General features: G+C 38.2%; 1 protein-coding gene across 3 annotated transcripts in view; it reads left to right on the forward strand.

Annotated features, from left to right (window-relative positions):
* NLGN4X (neuroligin 4 X-linked) overlaps nucleotides 1-23,751 on the forward strand; it is a 371,997-nt gene that overhangs the window by 294,320 nt on the left and 53,926 nt on the right. The window lies entirely within an intron of this gene.

A 23,751-nucleotide genomic window follows, 5' to 3' on the forward strand; every position in this document is an offset into this window, starting at 1 on the left:
GATTATTTATTGTCTTGATTTCACAATATAAAAGTTCAGTTGAATGATGCAAAACTCAGCCTGCAGATAGCATTGAGGTACTTCAAGGTATTCATCAAGGAATCAATCAGTCCCATAAAGTCATCCAATAGCCCCATAAAGACATCCAGTTGGCCACCACACCCAGCTTTAATGCAATGCATACAAACAGAACACACAACTGTCACTATGCAGCACCTCCTTAGGACCATGCTGACAAAATATGTAACAATGGCAATCCTTACCAAGGGCAAAATTATACTTTTTTAATATTTAGACATTTTTTTTTCCCATAAAGGGTTTACAGTTAAGTACCTTTATTCTTGTCAGTCTTTTCTTGCTTCCAGAGTACCAATTTCGCCTTGTACTTTGTCAACCTTAGCACACAGCAGGATGCAACATTTATTTTGGTAGCAAATAGACATTTGTAAGAATGAAAATAATTACTTTCCAGGTGCAGTAATTTTCTGTTTGCTATATTGAAAAATGTGTACAATTTTGCAAGGTTTGCTGCAGTTTATCCTGTTCACAGCTGTCTGCATTGCCTAGGTTTTCCTTGATTACCTCTTCAAAAGTTGCACCAGGCTTCATCATGCTAGTCATTTTTCTACCAGAGTATCAACTTCACTTTGCACAATGGTACCTGTAAATGAATCACTGTTATTTGAAACGTCAATCTTTCTTTTATGGTGGCATGTCAATCCAGATTCTCTTAAAATCAATGAAAAGAAGAAAGATAATGATACAGTTCATACAGAGGGTCACACTACTTTAAATAAAAATAATTAATTAATAAAAATTAGATTTGCTACCAATGTATTTATTTCTTGAGGTAAAGGTAATTGTGGGCATTTTACCATCAAACAATAAAAAGCCATAATCCAATAAAGTAGCAAAAGTAGGAAAAGTAACAAAGGGGCAACATATTTTATAAACAAAATTATTTAAAATAGAATTCAGCTTCAAAAATAGATGTGAAAGGAAAGGGTAGCAATGATGGTAGGTTAGCACAGAGTGATTTCATGACCTGGCCAAGGGCAGAATCGTGGAATTGTTGCAAGATTCATGGTATCTTATAAAGAGGTGAAGATAATGTTTTTGATGCACACTGTATAACAGCTACTGCAGTTCTGCTATTAATCAGAGGAGGATGACAAAACTACAGAAGACATAGGATGATGGATACTTTGAAAATAACCCTCCAAGCTCGACATGCTCTAAACACCATGCACACTAACCCTAAACTTGAAACATCCCAAAACCTAAACATTCCCTATCCTTATTCAAAAGCGTAAAACTTTAATCAAAACACTCAGAGCTGTAGATGCCTGCAATGTGCATGCAATGTCCAGTTCACAAATTGTATCTGCTTCTTCTTTTTTTTGGAGAAGTGGAAGAATAGAATTTTGTGCCTACAAGCAACTAACATGTAATCTGGCCCTGTGCAGGAAATTATCCTGATACAGGATTTTGAAGCATTATCAGGGTTAGGAAACCATACCTCTGTGGCCTGTGGGTGTGCCCCTAAATGTTAGCATTCCTTCTTTTTTGCAATTTTGTTGCAACTAGCCTAAGCTGTAGCAGTGTTATTCAAGTCGTTATATAAATTATATGTGCTACAATACTCAAAAATACTTGGAAGTCATTTTTGAAGAAATTGACATGCTTCAAAAGAGTTCCATGGCAATTAACTTGAAAACTGAGTGGAACACATTTCCAAGAAAAAACACAGTCCATAGCGATTACAGCAAAATGTATATGACGAAATTCTAATTCATGCATTACAGCAGAAACAAAGGTTTTATGGGAGAAAAATAACAATAATGAGCGAACTTACATGAGAATGCCAGAGGTCACTGTGTTAGGGAAAGTAATTTTAACTGTTTGTATTGACGTGATGCTTTGCCTTTATTAAAGGAACAATTCATTAATTTATTTTTAACATTGTAATAGATATAACCACCAAGGAAATATGCATGTTTTTGCATGGTTTCTTAGGAAGGTTATGAAAAAAAAACTGATTGCAAAAGCTGCAGATCTGCTGTCTACAGCTTTTGCAAGCCATTCCCTCTTTCCCCACCACAGACTTTCAATCCACACCTTTCAGAGGCTTCTCACTTATTGTTTCTGTTCTATGTGTCTCAATGAGCTGTAGGGGAAGGCAGGTGCACACTAGCCCTGTGTGCCTGCTGTGTCCATGCTGCTGGAGCCAATAGAAACAGAAGAAAACTTCGCTGTATGTCTGAGTGACAGCCAGGGAGGTCGCTCTGCCCCAGATAATCCTCTTTTATTGAAATCAGCACTTTTATAAACTGTGATAAATATGACAGACTCCAGACACATAAAGAAAGCTCAAGTACTTTATGTATCTGGAGTGTTCCTTTAATAATGAGCTGCAAAAGAAATGCAGGGCCAAGAGGAACATGCTTAATTTTAAATTAAATTGCTCTTTTTGCACTATTGAAACATCACATTTTCTTGCAGTGATATTCATTCCTACGTGTTACCATAGGTTAGTCTTCTATGACAGATCGTTGAGTAGTAATCAATATCTAATTATAAATCAGCACCTGGGGATTTTTGGTGTAATACAGACTGCATGACAAGTAGTTAATGATTACATTTTAATTGGATTCACCAGGCTCATTACACTTGTCTAGTTATATCAGTAAATATATATCAGTTAATCTATCTCTATCTATCTATCTATCTATCTCTCTCTCTCTCTCTCTATCTATCTGTCTAACTATCTCTCTCTCTCTCTCTCTCTCTCTCTCTCTCTCTATCTATATACCTATCATCTATCTATATCTATATATCTATCTGTCTTGCTGTATTGCAGCAACTTCTTCTTGCAGCATGGATGTGAGTAATGTTAGCTTGTGTATGACTGTAATGCAATTCATGGATGTAAGGAATTATGGTGAACAGAAAGAATAATTATTTGTAAACTATATGACCATCATTATTTATGTTTTGGGCCCACATAAACTCTCCATTGTGATCCTTGAAAAAGGCTACCTGAATGAAGCTTATAGTGCTGCAACATTTAAATGCTGCACATTTCTTAATGGGTTCCTGGAGTCTTTCTTGCATAATTTAAATTTCATGTGTTACAGAATAGATCTTTTTGCTGTCCATCAATATGTATATGAGAAATGAGTTCTGGAAAATATGGTGGATCTGGCAAATTAGCAATCATAATACGTGTGAGTGCATATTAACAGTTTCTGATTAATACTGTAATGCTCCGAGGACCAATACAACCATAATGCACTTGATATAAAGAGGCAATGCTTTGCCAGACTGTTAGATATTTTGCCAGAGATGCACATACCCCTTGCCTTTCACTTACCCCTTGCCTGTGGTGCACATACTTTAGGAGTTATGCATACCGCTGGTTGAGAACCAAAGCTTTGAAGCAGAACTAACATAAAATACCAATTAAATACTCAGAAAATGCAAAATACTCATCAGGTTGTGTAAAATCTTACACTTAATAACATCCAAAATAACATTATTCAAAAACATAAGTAGCATCAGCATAGGATATTATATTATATTTCAACTTTAAACATATGAATGTAAAATCCAAACCTACTCACAAAATAATAAAATATTTGTTTGCAGAATTAACAACCCAGTGGCTGTATTAGCACAGATCCTCCTTCATAGCAATACTATCCTCGATAGTGCGTTGTTCTCTAAACTACATGTCTACTTATTCAATCAGCTGGTTGACTTGTGAAATACAGTGTCTGGCATGTGGCAAAACACTGTGATCTTTGCACTCCTATACATTTCATTGTGTGAACCCATTTCGTCATACAGTAGGCAATCTCTATTGGACAGAATGAAATACCTAAAGCACAAGGTCAGATCAATGATCCTCTCAAAGTATGTATCATCAAAGCTACATAGCTATACTTCTTGCTTTCATACATTTAGTTACAATTAACAATACATCATAGTATATAAGCATCGTACTTTGTAGTCATGATATACATACAATAGATTTTACTATATAAATTGAGATACATCTAAGAGTGCATTAATCATAATCCCATAAAAAAATAATTTATCAAAAAAAATCTGTTTTCTTTTACCATGTAGTTAAACACTTCTTGTATGTACCCAATTAATATTTAAAATTCCTAAGTGAGCCAAATGTAAATTTTAATTGAGTCCTCTACTTAGTGATGTACCGAACTGTCCGCCGGCGAACAGTTCCCGGCGAACTTAGCGTGTTCGCGTTCGCCGCGGCGGGCGGACACATGCGCAGTTCGATCCGCCCCCTATTTGTCATCATTGGGCAAACTTTGACCCTGTGCCTCTCGGTCAGCAGACACATTCCAGCCAATCAGCAGCACTCCCTCCCTTCCACACCCTCCAACCTCCCTCCCAGCATCCATTTTCGATTCATTCGGAAGATGCATGCTTAGTGAGAGGAGGGAAAGTTTAGCTGCTGCTGATTAGATAGGGAAATTGATAGCTAGGCTAGGGTATTCAGTGTCCACTACAATCCTGAAAGACTCATCTGATCTCTGCTGTAAGGACAGCACCCCAAAAAGCCCTTTTTAGGGCTATAACATCAGGCTGCTTTTTTTTTTTTTTTTTCCTGTGTAATGTAATTGCAGGTGCCTGCCAGCTTCTGTGTGAGGTTCACATTGGATACTGTGCCTATTTGCCCAGTGCCACCACTCATATCTGTTTTAACAATTGGTTAAGCTTTACATTTAAAATAAATATTTTTTTTTCACTGTAATAGAAGAGCAGTTGCCTGCCTGCCAGCTTCTGTGTGAGGTTGGATGCCTTGCCCATTTGCACAGTCAGTGCCACCACTCATATCTGTTTTAACAATTGGTTAAGCTTTAGATTTAAAATAAATAATTTTTTTTCACTGTAATAGAAGAGCAGTTGCCTGCCTGCCAGCTTCTGTGTCAGGTTGGATGCCTTGCCCATTTGCACAGTCAGTGCCACCACTCATATCTGTTTTAACAATTGGTTAAGCTTTAGATTTTAAATAAATCATTTTTTTCACTGTAATAGAAGAGCAGTTGCCTGCCTGCCAGCTTCTGTGTGAGGTTCACATTGGATACTGTGCCCACTAGCCCAGTGCCACCACTCATATCTGTTTTAACAATTGGTTAAGCTTTAGATTTAAAATAAATAATTAGTTTTCACTGTAATAGAAGAGCAGTTGCCTGCCTGCCAGCTTCTGTGTCAGGTTGGATGCCTTGCCCATTTGCACAGTCAGTGCCACCACTCATATCTGTTTTAACAATAGCTTAAGCTTTAGATTTTAAAGAAATCATTTTTTTTCACTGTAATAGAAGATCAGTTAGTTGTCTGCAAGCGTCTGGGTGTCAGGCCTACTTCAGCGTGTGCTCTGCAGACCTGTGCCAGCGTGCTTTGACAGTTGCCAATCATATCTGGTGTCTCTATAGCGTGCTTTTACAAAGAAAAAAGGTTTCCAGTGTAAGCTAATAGCAGACAGTCAGTGTCCTTCAAGCGGCTCTGTCAGGCCTTCCTTCATCGTGTGCCCTGCACAACCCTGCCAGCGTGCTTTGACAATTGCCACTCATATCTTGTGTCTCTATAGCGTGCTTTTACAACCAAAATTTTGTTTCCACTGTAATAGAAGAGCAGTTGCCTGCCTGCCAGCTTCTGTGTGAGGTTCACATTGGATACTGTGCCCACTAGCCCAGTGCCACCACTCATATCTGTTTTAACAATTGGTTAAGCTTTAGATTTAAAATAAATATTTTTTTTTCACTGTAATAGAAGAGCAGTTAGTTGTCTGCAAGCATCTGTGTTTCAGGCCTACTTCAGCGTGTGCTCTGAAGACCTGTGCCAGCGTGCTTTGACAGTTGCCACTCATATCTTGTGTCTCTATAGCGTGCTTTTACAACCAAAATTTTGTTTCCACTGTAATAGAAGAGCAGTTGCCTGCCTGCCAGCTTCTGTGTGAGGTTCACATTGGATACTGTGCCCACTAGCCCAGTGCCACCACTCATATCTGTTTTAACAATTGGTTAAGCTTTAGATTTAAAAGAAATATTTTTTTTTCACTGTAATAGAAGAGCAGTTAGTTGTCTGCAAGCGTCTGGGTGTCAGGCCTACTTCAGCGTGTGCTCTGCAGACCTGTGCCAGCGTGCTTTGACAGTTGCCAATCATCTCTGGTGTCTCTTTAGCGTGCTTTTACAAAGAAAAAAGGTTTCCAGTGTAAGCTAATAGCAGACAGTCAGTGTCCTTCAAGCGGCTCTGTCAGGCCTTCCTTCAGCGTGTGCCCTGCACAACCCTGCCAGCGTGCTTTGACAGTTGCCACTCATATCTTGTGTCTCTATAGCGTGCTTTTACAACCAAAATTTTGTTTCCACTGTAATAGAAGAGCAGTTGCCTGCCTGCCAGCTTCTGTGTGAGGTTCACATTGGATACTGTGCCTACTTGCCCAGTGCCACCACTCATATCTGTTTTAACAATTGGTTAAGCTTTACATTTAAAATAAATATTTTTTTTCACTGTAATAGAAGAGCAGTTAGTTGTCTGAAAGCGTCTGTGTTTCAGGCCTACTTCAGCGTGTGCTCTGTAGACCTGTTCCAGCGTGCTTTAACAGTTGCCAATCATATTTGGTGTCTCTATAGCGTGCTTTTAAAACCAAAATTTGTTTTTCACTGTTATAGATTGAATAGCAGTTACTTGTCTTCAAGCGGGTGTCTCAGGCCTACAGTGTGTGCTCTGCAGAACTGTTCCAGTGCACATTGCCAATCATATCTGGTGTCTCTATAGCGTGCTTTTAAAACCAAAATTTGTTTTTCACTGTTATAGATTGAATAGCAGTTACTTGTCTTCAAGCGGCTCTGTCAGTCCTTCCTTCAGCGTGTGCTCTGCAGAACTGTTCCAGTGCACATTGCCAATCATATCTGGTCTCACAGTAGCTTGCACGCATAGTACCACTAATCCAAAAAAAAATGACAGGCAGAGGCAGGCCACCCCGCAGGGGCCGTCGTGGTCGTGGTGGTGTGATTCCCTTTTGCCCTAGAATAATGCCCAGTTTTCAGAAGCCACGTACCCTGAACTTGAAAAGTTCTGAGGACTTAGTTGACTGGCTAACACAGGACACCCAATCTTGTACAGCCTCTGCTCGGAACCTTGACGCACCATCCTCCTCCAGCTTAGCTTCAGGCACCTCTCAAGATAGCACTCACCCGCCTGCCGCCACCACCAAAACTAGCACCACAGCCGCTTTACTTGGTATGTCAGAGGAGTTATTCACACACCCGTTTGAAGAAATGAGTGATGCGCAACCATTATTGCTAGAGGATGTAGATAACAGGGATATGTCTCAGGCAGGCAGCATTAAACTCATGGAGGTACGGTGTGATGATGATGATGTTGTACCCGCTGCTGCTTCCTTTTCTGAGTTGTCAGATACAAGCGAAGCGGTTGATGATGACGATGCGTCCATGGATGTCACGTGGGTGCCTGCTCGGCAAGAAGAAGAACAGGGCGAAAGTTCAGATGGGGAGACAGAGAGGAGGAGGAGGAGACGAGTTGGAAACAGGGGGGGGTCGTCGCAAGGAGCTAGTGGCACAGTCAGACAGCATGCATCGGCACCCGGGGTCAGCCCGACAGCACGCCAATCAACGCATGCTGTGTCCACCACCAGAATGCCGTCATTGCAGAGCTCAGCAGTGTGGCATTTTTTTTGTGTGTCTGCCTCGGACAACAGCGATGCCATTTGCAACCTGTGCCAAAGGAAACTGAGTCGTGGGAGGTCCAACACCCACCTAGGTACAACTGCTTTGCGTAGGCACATGATCTCACATCACAAACGCCTATGGGATCAACACATGAGTACAAGCAGCACGCCTACTCTAAGCCGCCATCCTCCTCCTGGTCCAGCATCTTCAGCCACGTCAACCACTGCTGTCCTTCTTGCCCCCTCTCAACCATCCACCACTCCGTCTCCCGCCTTGAGCAGTTCCCGCTCATCTGCCCACAGTCGTGTGTCTGTCAAGGACATGTTTGAGCGTAAGAAGCCAATGTCACCAAGTCACCCCCTTGCCCAGCGTCTGACAGCTGGCTTGTCCGAACTATTAGCCCGCCAGCTTTTACCATACAATCTGGTTGAGTCTGAGGCGTTCAAAAAATTTGTAGCTATTGGGACACCGCAGTGGAAGGTACCCGGCCGGAATTTCTTTTCACAAAAGGCAATCCCCAACTTGTACTCGATTGTGCAAAAGGAAGTCATGGCATGTCTGGCACACAGTGTTGGGGCAAGGGTCCATCTGACCACTGATACCTGGTCTGCAAAGCATGGTCAGGGCAGGTATATCACCTACACTGCGCATTGGGTAAACCTGCTGACGGCTGACAAGCAAGGAATGCGTGGCATTGCAGAGGAGTTGGTGACACCGCCACGAATTGCAGGCAGTCCTGCTGCCACCTCCTCTACTCCTCCTACTCCATCCTCTTCCATAATCTCCTCGGCTGAGTCCTCTTGTGCCGCTGCTTCTTGCTCCACATCAACGGCACCCCCCCAGCTCCCCAGGTACTATTCCACATCCCGGATACGGCAGTGTCACGCCGTCTTGGGTTTGACTTGCTTGAAAGCAGAGAGTCACACCGGACAAGCACTCCTGTCCGCCCTGAACGCACAGGTGGAAAAGTGGCTGACTCCGCAGCAACTGGATATCGGCAAAGTGGTGTGTGACAACGGAAAAAATTTGATAGCGGCATTGAAGTTGGGCAAGTTGACACATGTGCCGTGCATGGCACATGTGTGTAATCTGATCGTGCATAAGTACACAGGCTTACAGGACGTCCTGAAGCAGGCCAGGAAGGTGTGTGGCCATTTCAGGCATTCCTACACGGCCATGGCTCACTTTGCCGATATGCAGCGGCGAAACAACATGCCAGTGAGGCGCTTGATTTGCGACAGCCCTACACGTTGGAATTCAACACTCCTAATGTTCGACCGCCTGCTCCAACAAGAAAAAGCTGTTAATGAATATTTGTATGACCGGGGTGCTAGGACAGCCTCTGGGGAGCTGGGAATTTTTTTGCCACGTTACTGGACGCTCATGCGCAATGCCTGTAGGCTCATGCGTCCTTTTGAGGAGGTGACAAACCTAGTCAGTCGCAGTTGTGTGTGTGCGTGTGTATGACTGTCTGCCTGTGTGTGTGTGTGTGACAGGGTGAAGATTTCTTGCACATGGGTGTGACAGGGTGAAGATTTCTTGCACAGGGCGCCTAAAGGCCTAAGGCTGGCCCTGCGCATGGGTCAGTGGCTCTGCACCAGACTTCGCTCCAATTGATCAAAGTTAAAGGATTTCAAGTGGACTGATTACAATTACAGGGCCTCTAAAGAGTCCTGTATTGTTATTTGTCGTCACTACCTTCCCGCGTCGGGAGTGGGTCATTTGCACCCCTGCTGCCTTCCTTGCATGTGGTAGCTGTTTGTCAGGGATTTGTCAATCCATATCTGCCAAGTGACCCTATGACAGGGTGAAGATTTCTTGCACATGGGTGTGACAGGGTGAAGATTTCTTGCACAGGGCGCCCAAAGGCCTAAGGCTGGCCCTGTGCATGGGTCAGTGGCTCTGCACCAGACTTCCCACCAATTGATCAAAGTTAAAGGATTTCAAGTGGACTGATTACAATTACAGGGCCTCTAAAGAGTCCTGTATTGTTATTTGTCGTCACTACCTTCCCGCGTCGGGAGTGGGTCATTTGCGCCCCTGCTGCCTTCCTTGCATGTGGTAGCTGTTTGTCAGGGATTTGTCAATCCATATCTGCCAAGTGACCCTATGTAGGGGTAACAGTCCCTATTCTGCTCTGTGTCAGTGTGTATCATGGTCTCTGTGGACAGGGAACAGTCTCTATTCTGCTCTGTGTCAGTGTGTATCAGGGGTTTTGAGGACAGGTGTCAATCCATATCTGCCAAGTGACCCTATGTATATCTGCTGTCAGTACACAGGAAAAGTTTAAATATTTCTTGTTCTAAGTTCTCTGCAACTCCACGCACCGACTCATCCAATACGTGAAGATCTGGGGTTTCTCTGACTCTCCTCAGTAGTGTATCAAACAGAGTCTGCACTGTGGTAACACGGACATCTTCAGGACATAACTCAACTATTTGCAGATAGGCAGTCTGCAGCTTCTCTTTTTCACCTGTTCTCTTCTTTCTCTTATGCGTATTCTTGTCTATATGCAGGTGGTCTCTTGCCTTTCTTTTAACCAATTCGTTCCTTCCATATGGTTTCAAAAGATCTCTGGCATCATTAATTTCAACGCAAATAACGTCATCATAGTTAGTCTCCTCATTATTCACCGGGAAGAGAGTGTTTGCACTGACTACCCACAGCATGCTCTTGCCATTGCCTACTCCACCTTCAACGACAGGGTGCAAGTTCCAAGGAGAAGGATCATTCACTTTATTATCTGTCTTTATTTCACAAGTAGTGCCTGGAAAATCCTCATGGGTCACAAGATGTAAATCTGGACTAATGTCAACCCCAGGGTCTGGAAAATCATCAATTTGAAATTTTTCGAATAATCCCAGTGGGCTGCCACATTCTTCCTCCTCTGATGGTATTAAAGTTTGCAGAGATTCACTATGGGGTGGTGTCAAGCATTTTGGAGAACAATTAAGCATCTCCATCCCAATACGTTTCAGATGTCCTATCAGCTCTTCCACCCTATGCGATACTATGGCAGGCTACCCGTGACGTCATTACTCACGGCCCTATTTCACGCGGACACTCTGTGTCAGTGTGTATCATGGTGTCTGTGGACAGGGAACAGTCTCTATTCTGCTCTGTGTCAGTGTGTATCATGTCTCTGTGGACGGTGAACAGTCTCTATTCTGCTCTGTGTCAGTGTGTATCATGGTCTCTGTGGACAGGGAACAGTCTCTATTCTGCTCTGTGTCAGTGTGTATCAGGGGTTTTGAGGACAGGTGTCAATCCATATCTGCCAAGTGACCCTATGTAGGGGGAACAGTCCCTATTCTGCTCTGTGTCAGTGTGTATCATGGTCTCTGTGGACAGGGAACAGTCTCTATTCTGCTCTGTGTCAGTGTGTATCAGGGATCATTAGGATAGGTGTCAATCCATATCTGCCAAGTGACCCTATGTAGGGGGAACAGTCCCTATTCTGCTCTGTGTCAGTGTGTATCAGGGGTTTTGAGGACAGGTGTCAATCCATATCTGCCAAGTGACCCTATGTAGGGGAGCAGTCCCTATTCTGCTCTGTGTCAGTGTGTATCAGGGGTTTTGAGGACAGGTGTCAATCCATATCTGCCAAGTGACCCTATGTAGGAGGAACAGTCCCTATTCTGCTCTGTGTCAGTGTGTATCAGGGGTTTTGAGGACAGGTGTCAATCCATATCTGCCAAGTGACCCTATGTAGGGGGAACAGTCTCTATTCTGCTCTGTGTCAGTGTGTACCAGGGCTGGGCTTTGAGGACAGGTGTCAATGTTAGGTGATTTCTGCCCTTTATGGATTAAAAGCAGACTCTGCATCAACTGTGCAATTTTCCATGGGAGTTTTGCCATGGATCCCCCTCTGGCATGCCACAGTCCAGGTGTTAGTCCCCTTGAAACAACTTTTCCATCACTATTGTGGCCAGAAAGAGTCCCTGTTGGTTTTAAAATTCGTCTGCCCATTGAAGTCAATGGCGGTTCGCGCGGTTCGCCGGTTCGCGAACATTTGCGGAAGTTCGCGTTCGCCGTTCGCGAACCGAAAATTTCGGGTTCGCGACAACACTACCTCTACTGTACAGAGTGCCCAACTTAAAAATCCAAAAGTTTCAACCTATCATTTTCTACACATCTATGTTCTATTCCCTTTATCAACAGTCACCTTGGATTTCCTCTATAAACCTGCAAAATGTCTACTGGACATTAAGCTAATAACTTTATTTGCTATTGCTCTAAAATTTTATTTTTACATTTTCTGCATGTAAACCCCATATATTGTTTTCTACATCGATATAGTTGATGCATGTAAACCCCATATAGTGTTTGCCGCATGGGCACTCAAATAAATAAACTACTAATATGGAGCTGCAATTGCTAAATGTTTCCATTTTAAAGTAAGTTAATTGATGAATGTGTTTGAAGGAAAAATACTTATGATCTAGGTATTTCAGTCCATCCAATAGAAAATGTGTATACTCTCTCACTAAGTCAATGCACATCCATGAATTGCACAGGAGCAAAAATCACAGTGCAAGTCACGTGCTAACCAAAAATATAGCCAAAAATCAGTAAGGAATAGAGAAGTACGAAAATTTTACTCAGAAGAGGAATTATAAATGGGATCTATAGATAAAATCGATCCCTGAGTAAGCATGATAAATAAATACCCTAGAAACAGATGTGAGAATATTTACCCTCTCTAGGAGCTTCCTGCCGGACATGTATGTAGTTTTATATGTTACTCCCTCCAAGTAAAAAGGTACAGAGTAAATTGGGAATATGTGATTTTACAAAAGGGAGGAGTGTCTTAAATTGACTGATCAGCATGATTTATATGTGTAGTACGGTCATTTTTGATTCTGTCTGTTTTTGTCAATAATAATTTAGAAAAAAATAATAAAGAATAAATAAATGAAAAAAAAAAATATATATATATATATAGCCAGAAATCTTACTAATGTTCAAAGAAAAAAAATATATAATAATCATAAATTGGCATCAAGAAAAGTCTGATCAACTGATATCAGTACACAGGAAAAGTTTAAATATTTCTTGTTCTACGTTCTCTGCAACTCCACGCACCGACTCATCCAATACGTGAAGATCTGGGGTTTCTCTGACTCTCCTCAGTAGTGTATCAAACAGAGTCTGCACTGTGTTAACACGGACATCTTCAGGACATAACTCAACTATTTGCAGATAGGCAGTCTGCAGCTTCTCTTTTTCACCTGTTCTCTTCTTTCTCTTATGCGTATTCTTGTCTATATGCAGGTGGTCTCTTGCCTTTCTTTTAACCAATTCGTTCCTTCCATATGGTTTCAAAAGATCTCTGGCATCATTACTTTCAACGCAAATAACGTCATCATAGTTAGTCTCCTCATTATTCACCGGGAAGAGAGTGTTTGCACTGACTACCCACAGCATGCTCTTGCCATTGCCTACTCCACCTTCAACGACAGGGTGCAAGTTCCAAGGGGACCCTTGGAACTTGCACCCTGTCGTTGAAGGTGCCCTAGAAACAGATGTGAGAATATTTACCCTCTCTAGGAGCTGCCTGCCGGACATATATGTAGTTTTATATGTTACTCCCTCCAAGTAAAAAGGTACAGAGTAAATTGGGAATATGTGATTTTACAAAAGGGAGGAGTGTCTTAAATTGACTGATCAGCATGATTTATATGTGTAGTACGGTCATTTTTGATTCTGTCTGTTTTTGTATTTTTTGTCAATAATAATTTAGAAAAAAATAATAAAGAATAAATAAATGAAAAAAAAAAAAAATATATATATATATAGCCAGAAATCTTACTAATGTTCAAAGAAAAAAATATATAATAATCATAAATTGGCATCAAGAAAAGTCTGATCAACTGATATCTGTCACCTACTATCAAACTTGTACTGATATCAGTCACCTACTATCAAACTTGTAAAAACTAAAGCTGCAAATTGGAAATCTGCCAAGAGGAGGCTCTGCAAGTAATATAGAGTAAAACCGTAAATAACTAAAAAAAATCTTGTAAGTATACACATTAGTGCAAGATTTTCTCCATTATCATTACTGTGAGTTTCTACATGAAATCGATTCAGATTGAGTGGTTACTGTATTCGCTCACATACGCTATATATTTGTTATTAACAAAGATCACAGGGACACAACACGGACACTCTATTTATCTAGCTGATTGAAACTGTAGACATGAATGGAGGCTAGCTCACTACCAGGAATTCTAAAGATACAAAGGAGGTGGCATGCTTTTGAAATGATTGGGATACTTTGAAGTCTGTAAGTATCTTCAAATATGTTGCAGCTTTTATTACCAACATGAAAGAAAGTCAAAACAGTTGTATGAAATAAAATGTCACTGTGTACATTCCTCAGTGTCATTTAGATAAGTTTAGTTTGCTACATAAAGGGGAATTCTAACGCCTCTTGAACTTACACCATTGAGTAATTGGTAAATATACTGAAAATCATCTGTAACTTGTATGACTTCTTTGGACAGATGAGGCTCGGATCTCCTTTCTATTTATAATAAAGCAAATGGCATCACAATGCCTTTCAGTCTAAATTCAGGCAGAAAACACATAGCAAACGAGGAGGAGGAGGAATAGAAACATAGTTTTATTTCTCCTCTTCCATATATGGCTTCTCTAGGCTGACTCATTGATGCAAAGGCCAGAGCTAAAAACAATGACTGACAGTGAACTACAATGTAGGTTAGTCTTTCAAGGAACACTAAAGACACCAAGACAATGTTAGCTTAATGAAGCAGCATGTGTGTATACATCATGCTTCTGAAGTCTCACTGTTCACTTCTCTACCATTTAGGAGTTAAATCAGTTTTGTTTCTGTCAAAGCAGCCCTAGATATACCTCCCTTGGATGTGACTATGACAGCCTGCATGAAAATATGGTCTAATTTTCAATCATATTAAACTTACTTTAAATGTTTTTATCTCCCGCTCTGTAAATAACACAAAGGATACTCCTGCAAGGTCTAGCAAGGTATGGAATAAAGGAAGTTTAAACATTAGATGACACTTTAGAGGAAGTGTTTAGGAAGGTTGTTCACTTACATGCCCTTATTAGGGCTGTATAAAGTGATTTAACTCCTTAATGGTAGAGAATTTATCAGCGAGACTGCAGAGACAGGATCTATACACAAAACTGTGTAATTAAGCTAAAGTTGTTTTGGTGACTATAGCATTCGTTTAACCCCTTAAGGACACATGACATGTGTGACATGTCATGATTCCCTTTTATTCCAGAAGTTTGGTCCTTAAGGGGTTAAGAGCTAAATGTGACAGTATACATCAAGATACACATTGTATGGAGGGAACAGATTAACGTTTAATCTATTCTACATATTTTTTATACATGTTGCTATTGGGATAGTAATGCATTGTTTTACTTTTTAATAGAACACAGGTGCACAGTCTTGACCTCAGCTTCAATGTCTCCTCCGTTTTATTTTTTTGCTGTGGGAAAGAATAGGATGGGGAAGAAGTAGTGAGCAGCAATGAAACAGACAGTAAAATTGGATAAGCTATTCTCAGTTCCACTGTGAAGTATGGAGTAGCAGTTTTAACCCATCTGTGTTAGCAAGATAAGACAAAGGAGCAAAATAAAACACAAGAAATGACACCTGCTTCAAGGGTGAAAGTGACAGTATTTTTCCATCAATTCTCCGTACTCTCCACATACGAATCTTTGCTTTAAAAAACTTATGTACATTAAAAGATACAATTCTTTGTGTGAAACCCTATCCTCTACTGACTATATTACAGCAATTTTCAGTCTAATAGCTTTCAATTTTACCCAGAACCATTTAGTCTAAAATGTTCAGCCAAGGTAATTTAACTCTTAATTATCCTCTTACCATTATCAGCTCTTATTCTCTTTGAATCTTACTTGACTTTCTGTGTGAAATGTTTTTCTTGACTTTCTGTGTGAAATTATTAATTTAAAAAAAAATTCTATACATAATTTTAGTATATTGCAAAACACTTAAAATAAAATATTAAGTAAACAAACTATGTAATGTTGAAATGTTCTCTTTTTCAGCATTTAATATTCTAACCTGTAATATCACATATCTTGCATTACAAGTATTGTATTATGAGTAGTTTCCAACAATAAAAGCATCAAGTTCTCAGATAGGACTGAAACGTCGACATTTTTTTTTTTAATATTTGATGCTTCAATAAATAAGCACAATTAGAAATACTACTGAGTCCTGTGAGTGCACTTCAACAAGGTTCTATATATTCTGAAGGTCGGAGTTTGCACCCATGCGTTTACAAGGCCGGGAGGGCAGTGAGTGCGGAATACGTGAAAAATTATATATCACAAACAATATACACAATACAAATTTGAATTTGTCAAATTAGACAATTGATTGGTCAAAGTATTACTTGTTTTCATGTCGCCATACCAAATATAATTTTGTTAAGTAGATAAAGTTTGTCTAATGTATAGATGAGGATGTCTCTATGTCCAATGTAGTAAATAAATTAATCAACCAATAGGTCTGGGGTTACATCCATGAATTGCTAGTTGTCTAAATACTACATACAATAGCGTGTAATGTTGAATGGACTGTTGCCTAGGTTATGATAAAGAAATGTTTCTTTTCCAGGAAATTTCATGTGGAATTCACAACTTAGAAACATAATGTACTATTTAAAGATTTTGGCACGCTACACAGTTTTGACAGGGATCAATAACCTTGAAACCTCTGAAGTTGTGCAATATCACAAACATTTGTGGTGACAAAATTAGCTGTCCTTAGGCTATGCAATAGCTGAGCATGCTTTTGGCGACCTTGTCTTTTTTTTCTTGCCATAGAGACTGTAAACATAAACAATGGTTGTGTACATACATTGTGTGTTTTAATTTTGTAATCTGGATATGAACTATTACTTCATCTGTGAGTTATTGCTATACACTGTTAACTAGACTGTCTTTCTTTTTTGTTTATTGGTTTATTAATGGAATGAAGTCAAGAAAAATGTATAAAGTAGGTAACAAAGAATGATTTAAAACATATTCATAAGTATTAAAACATTATCAAATTCTCTGCGAAGGGGAGGGAGCGATGACGTAGGACGCACGCACGCTTCCGGTGGCGTGATCTGAGCGAGTCCGACGAGAAAACAAGTGGAGCTATGGCAAGGTTAGCATGGTGAAGGGGTGCAGCATAAACGGATTTGTTTGAAGCCTGGAAGAGACGGAGGACGGAGGATATACCCCAGCACCCAAGAAGGCTCTCATAACAAAGTTCTCTCATAACAAAGATACCAAATGTTGGAGATGTAACAGAGATGAGGCAGACTATATACATATGTGGTGGAAATGTGAAGTAGCAGCTAAATTATGGAATATAACTTATGAAAAACTTCAGGCCATAGGGAACTTTAAAATAGACAAAATAATTGAAATAGCAATATCACATCTTGACTGGCCTGTTTTACATCCTAGACAAGCTTTAATGTTAACTCACTTTTTTGTGGCCACAAAACTACTGCTGGCCAGATACTGGAAACTGGATGTTTCTGTTAGTTGGCCAACTTTAAAAAAAGCAAATTGTATTACAGTGTAAAATGGAACAGGGCCTTAAGTGGATTAATAAAAAGGCTGATCAGAACAGTTGCTGGATAGCAGAATGGATAGATAAGCTGATTGATCTTGAATGAACATGATATTTGAAGTAAGATATAATTCATATTTCATAAATAAAACTTTACTCAATTAATTAGTATATACAATATACTCGTTTGGTTTCTTCCTCAAAGGTATAACTAAATGAGCTTCCTCTAAGAGGATAGATATGTTTTTTTCATTAAGGGATAAATTCTAAGATGACTGGTGCATTGTTATGTCAGTGTGTGTTATGTTTGTGATATTGGTATTTTTTTTTTTTTTTTTTCTTCTGACATTTTAGACCTATTCATGATTTTGATGTATTTGGAAGTCAATTTTTGTAAATTTGATTGACGGGGTCTATTAATATTAATTACATATGTATGTGTGTAAAGTATATGTGTTTATAAATTATAATGAAATAAAAATTATTTAAACTAAAAAAAAGTATTAAAACATTATGTTACTGCTAAAAGTTAAATGTTTTTTTCTTGACATTTGCCAGACACATGTTAATTCAGGATATATTTTGCCTATACCACAATATAGGTGTGCCTAACACAATTAACAATACTCTGTGGTGGAGGTACAGTAAGTGCACTGGATACCAGATATATAGACATGAGGTTCCATGAAGATCACAATTTAAACTTCAAATGGCTAAACCACACATGGAGCAAAAATTACTTTTTGTATTATTTTAACGTTTAAAGAATTCCTCCATCCTTACTCTTAATAGAAACTGAAAGAGCGATGAATGTTTATTTTATCTGGAGTATGACAAAATATATTAGTAGTAGTGTCCTATCTGCATAACTGAAATGTTGTCTTTTTTGTCGTTCCCCTCTAAAAACAATTCCCTATCTAAAAAATCTACTTACATTTGCTTTTACTTGTCATAAATAATAGAGATGTGCATATAATTTTCATTCTTTTTGCTTCTTTTTTTTTTATTCATATGAAATTCTAACATACAGATATTTGATTTGACTGAAATTCAGTGAAATATTTGTTGATTTACTAAATTTTGGTCAACAGTTAAGCTAGGGCCCGCTAGCAGCTAGTGAATAGTTAATAACCATGGAAAGCATGAGGTTAAGAAATGTGGCGGCTGTCCACTTCTTTCTAGCTGGCCACCGCATTAAAATATAAAATATGAATTCAAATAATAATAATAATAATGATAGAACTGTGGGGGTCAATATGTTCCCAATATTACTATTTGGGAAATTATAAACTTCCCTTTTGCCTCCACCTGCCATGCTGCATGGGGGGCTTAACTACTAAAATAAACAGTGAGAATCCAGTGGCTGCTCACTGTAATAATAAAAAAGCAACTGGGCAGCCATTGATGACCATTCACTAGAAAGACACCGGTAAAATAACAGGGGTGATATTACACAATGTGCCCCCACCACTGGGCACTAGGTAGAGGACATTACCCTCTACCCCTATACAGGTAGGGCTATGAATTTACAAAATTAAGTGGCATCCTAGTGGGTGTCAAGTTGTAACTAGTGCCCACCCAAACCCCACCCATAGGTGATGAATTTAATGAGCTCCTTTTCAGCATATTTAAACTTAAAACTATTATATTGAGTATTTTTTTAAGCTGTGAAATACAAATGTATCAAATACATTTTAGTCCCATTAAACATTCATAAAATGTGATTGTAATGCTTTTTAGTGGATGATAATCTTCCTTTTTTTCTAGATTATACTTAAATAGAAAAAAAGAAATCTCAATTTATCCTACTTGATAAAATATGTTCTAAATATCTTAAAAAAAATACATGAAATGGACATTACATCTCTTATTGTCAAGTTTTAGAGAATCAGTTTGTCAAGATACTGATAAGGGAGAAGGCAAAATATATGTATAGAACATGTAATCAACATCAGTTAACAGAGTTAGCAAATATTACTGGCAATAGTCACAAAACTGATAACAAAATGGTTTAGGTTTCAAGTTATATTTTTCTCTAGATGAAACCTACTATAGTATTAAATACTGGAATGCTGAACAAAATAAGCTCTAAAATAATAAAGGGTAGAAGCTTTGAATAATATACTACATGTTAAGGTGAATGTATACTTTATTATTTTTGTTTCTATTTAAAGAACAATATTCACTTCCATAATGTGTAAAACCAGTAGACTTACTTGCATCTCTGGTTGCTATAAAACACATAATTGTGAGCAGTCCAACCACCCCCAAATTAACAAACAAACAAACAAACAGCAGAATAATTGCTGCAAATCAGTAGGGTTCTACAGAAAAAACAACAGAAAAAAGTATATTTATACAAACACATATGGGTTTTTTTCTGTTCAAAGTAAATAAGCAAAGTGGACACACTATTATTCCTTATTATTCTAGTTTAGTGGTGCAGTGAAATTAATAATTCAAGCCTCCTGTTTCTTATTCTATACTTGTACTCCTCAAAATTGTCCTGTTACTAGAATGAAATTTCAAGCCACCTCTTCTTCATCACAGTTTAATTTAGCCATAGTCCAGTTATTTTTATTGAAAAGCTGTGTACTGGTATGGATATCCGTATATCCTGACCTGAGCACAGATTGAAGAGAATTGTACTAGACACGCATTCGATGATGATATTACACTGGTTGCAGAGCTGCCATCCATCATTCTTTGGGACTACAATAGTCATGCATTGCAAATAGCTTTGAGTTATATTAGACAAAGAATTCTGCTTATTTTTTCTGCAGTTCCCTCTATGGTAAATGCTATTTAATGGCTCTGACTATTAAAGTAAAAATGTACAGAAAATGCTGTATTCAGGTAGCACATTTTTTACTATTCAATGTAATAAAATGGTGATATTAATTGAAATATGTAGAGATAAAAATGATAAATCTGGTAAAATACATGAATTGTAAAGTATCCATCAAGTATTGTTTCATGACAACATTGGCAGAATATATAATAGCTTATCATCCAACATTCAATCCACTATGCAAGGGATCTCCAATTGTTGATAAAATAGGAGAACATTTTACAAAGGTGTATTACCTTTCCTTAGAGATGTTCAAGCCTAATCGAAAGATAGTGCAGATGCACTAATGGAAAATAAAGAGCCACATGCAAAGTAAAAAAAAATCAGGAGGCTGGCCAGGGTCAAGCTGAAGATCTGCATACCAGAAAAAAATGTAAAAAACTAGCCAGAGGTTATTGCAACAAACAGGATGCAATTGCAACAAACAGGATGCAATAACTTAATATCAATTCTGTACTAGAGGTATCTGCTGCCTTCCCCTGCTGTCCCTTATAAGTTATGGCATAGGGACATTTCAAAGGCAATCCCAAAACAAGTTATATTTGGTTAATAAGAATGATAAACCAAACAAAACAATTAACCCTGTGCAAAGGAAAAACAATACAAAAAAATGTGACATTTACTTGAAAGAAAGAAAAAAGATAATAAAGCAACCAATAAAACAGTTGCCAACTACGAAATGAGACAAAACTGTACAGCAGAATGGCCAAGACAGTTTTGTCAGCTTAGCTATTTCGAATTCAGATTTGCTAGATATTTATCAATTCCCTAAAGGTGATTGTTTAGAGGATACATCTTCAGCAATCAATAGACCAGCTGTTAACTTGGTTAGTTAATTTATCAGAACAGCTGCAGATGGAATAAAGAATTAAAACAATATTGATTTTCGAAATTCTGTCCTAGTCAGATCCTAAAGTGACTCCCATTTCTCCCTCTCAACCTTTCCTCAATACATCCTTTGAAAGACCCGTGCTAATGTTTTTTTGCGTATTCTTTATATTTCATATTAAATTTACAATCATTTAGGCATCTTTTTTTCCTATTGTGTATCACCATTCCTATACACAATGTTGTTGTTTTTTTTATATAAATTTTGTACCTTTGTCCTTTTGAATGTAAGTATATAAAGTAAAAAAATCTAATTCCCTATATCTATTACGAAATATCTCCCTCACTTCTATCTAAAAAAAACAGTTTTTTTATGTTCCAAAGTCTACTATTTGAAAGCTGAGCTTTCTACTAAAGCACATCACTTTTTTCCATTTTAGTTTAGTAACATTTACTTTCGTCTAATGAAAGGCAATTCTGTAGAAAATTACAGTACTTGGTGTCTATGTACAGTGTTAAAGTACATTGTTCCCCAGATAAAAATAATGCTAAATTACAGCATGTGAAAATGAAGGGAATAGGAGCATTAGTGTTTCTAGAGCAGTCCTTGATCAGAACTGTGTTAGAGAAATACATCATTTACACATACACACACACACACACACACAAACCAACGGTAGAAATAAAAATATAAAAAATAAGGATATATTTACTAACTTAGATATGGAGCCATCATAGAACGCATATTCGTTTTCCTACTGTTGGAATTATTAAATACATTTCATTAATAATAAAATTACATGAGTTTTATTTTTATATTAATTATTATCCCTAATAAAGAAATTGTTTTGTTTGTAATCCATGTTAAGTTACGAAGAATGAAGAGTCTTTTTCTTGTACCATATATTAGAAATTCTTCCAAAACACAGTTCTTGAAATAGTCAGATCGAGTTGATAATTATGCAACATAAGAAATATGATAACGACAGTCCCTAATGATGTAGGCAATGTAAATTTTTAAAAATTGCTAGAGGCAACTGGATATGGTATGTCAACTTACATCCAGGATCCCCTATCACTGCTTTGAAATCAAGAATTATGTGACATTGGTTACCAAATTTACAACGGGTAATTAATTTAACGTTTATAAATAAATCAAGGCTGGACGCAATAAACAATTAAGGATTCAATGCTTAGAAATTGAAATCTAGGTGAAAAGATATTTTAAAATAGTCCATGCTTCCTATTGTCCCTTAGACAATAGCTCTAAGAACTAAAGGGCATTTTATTGTCAAAACAAACCTTTTCAAACTGCATGAATTGCAATAATTTGGATTTCAGTTTCTGCTTAGTTTTTTTAAAAGTAAGTGCAAATGTCATGAATTGTAATTACCTATCTGGAGATATAGGTTATTGAAAGTAAAACAGAATGATATGAATCAGAGATAAAAGCTTTGCTGCAATATATCAGAACACATATTAATAAATATAAGTTTAATAATCTAATATGCACAAAAATGTTTATGTTTATTGAACTAACACTGTTTTATGCTGGACATATTTTCTGGGTATCTAAAATCCGATTTTCTGACTTGGCTATTCTGGTCTGAATTTTGCAAGTCAGTTGCAGAGGTGGATAAAAACAAACAAACAATATTCTCTGGAATAAAGTCCTATCCTATTTAAACACCAACTTCCTCACATTAACAATCCCACAACCCATGCTACAAATTAACCTGTTCTCCCCATTATTTACATTCTAACATTCTGTATTAACAAGCCAACGAACCCTCTTTCCCCAGTTTCCATCTCCTCAATCCCCTTAAAATAATCTCCTCCTTACCCAATATAGATTTCCACAATAACTCTTGCTATAACTGCTAATTAACTCATCCCCTCCCCAAACTCGATTCATAGACTTCCCTGTAATTACATTTCCCCCCTGATTTAGAACCCCTTATTGCTTTGTAATTTATGATTCTCTCTCTAATTCACATTCCCAAATTCCTCAGGCAATTAAGCACTGATTTATATATATTTAAATGGTTTTAAAATGTCAAGTTCTATGCTTGTAGCCAAGATTTACAAGTTACTCAACACTGCAAGCTTGGAGAGTCTATGACATATTCACCATGATATATTTAAATATCTACTCACCAGTGTTAAATTTTTACTTGCCAATGGTCAGTGGTGAGCAAACATTTTGATCATTAATAGAATTTTTTTTTCCTAATTCACATATAAAAGCACATGCTGATGGATTCATATGCTCATACAGACACTGCACTCAGTCAAACAGTTGCATCTCTTCTAAGATCTACATTTACAGAAGCACTTGCAGTCATATATAATGACAATCATAGAGTCACTCACTCATTCATGCAGACTCAAGCAAATATCCATGCTTAAAAGCACAACGTCAAATTTTTTTAGACATATGTATAGGGGAGGTAATGAGAAAGCTCTCACTTGTCACTAAACATGCTGCAATATGTGCTGTTTTCCACAGCAGCTTACTGCCCTACTCTCCCTTACCATTTTTCCCAGCTCTGTTGAGTATTTTCTCTACTGATTTATGGATGTGGATGGTTCCACAAAGCTTGTTTTTATTATAATTTTGCAAGAAAGGGGTAGCACAATGTGCCATCCACATATCTAAAAATGAATGGTGTCCTTATTTAATAAGTGTGGAGACTGTGTGTCTTACTGGGACCACTAGATGACTTCAGGGGTTACATCTGACACAATGTGCCCCA

This window comes from Pelobates fuscus, chromosome 1 (genome assembly GCF_036172605.1).
Source record: "Pelobates fuscus isolate aPelFus1 chromosome 1, aPelFus1.pri, whole genome shotgun sequence".
In the NCBI taxonomy this organism is placed as follows: Eukaryota; Metazoa; Chordata; class Amphibia; order Anura; family Pelobatidae; genus Pelobates; species Pelobates fuscus.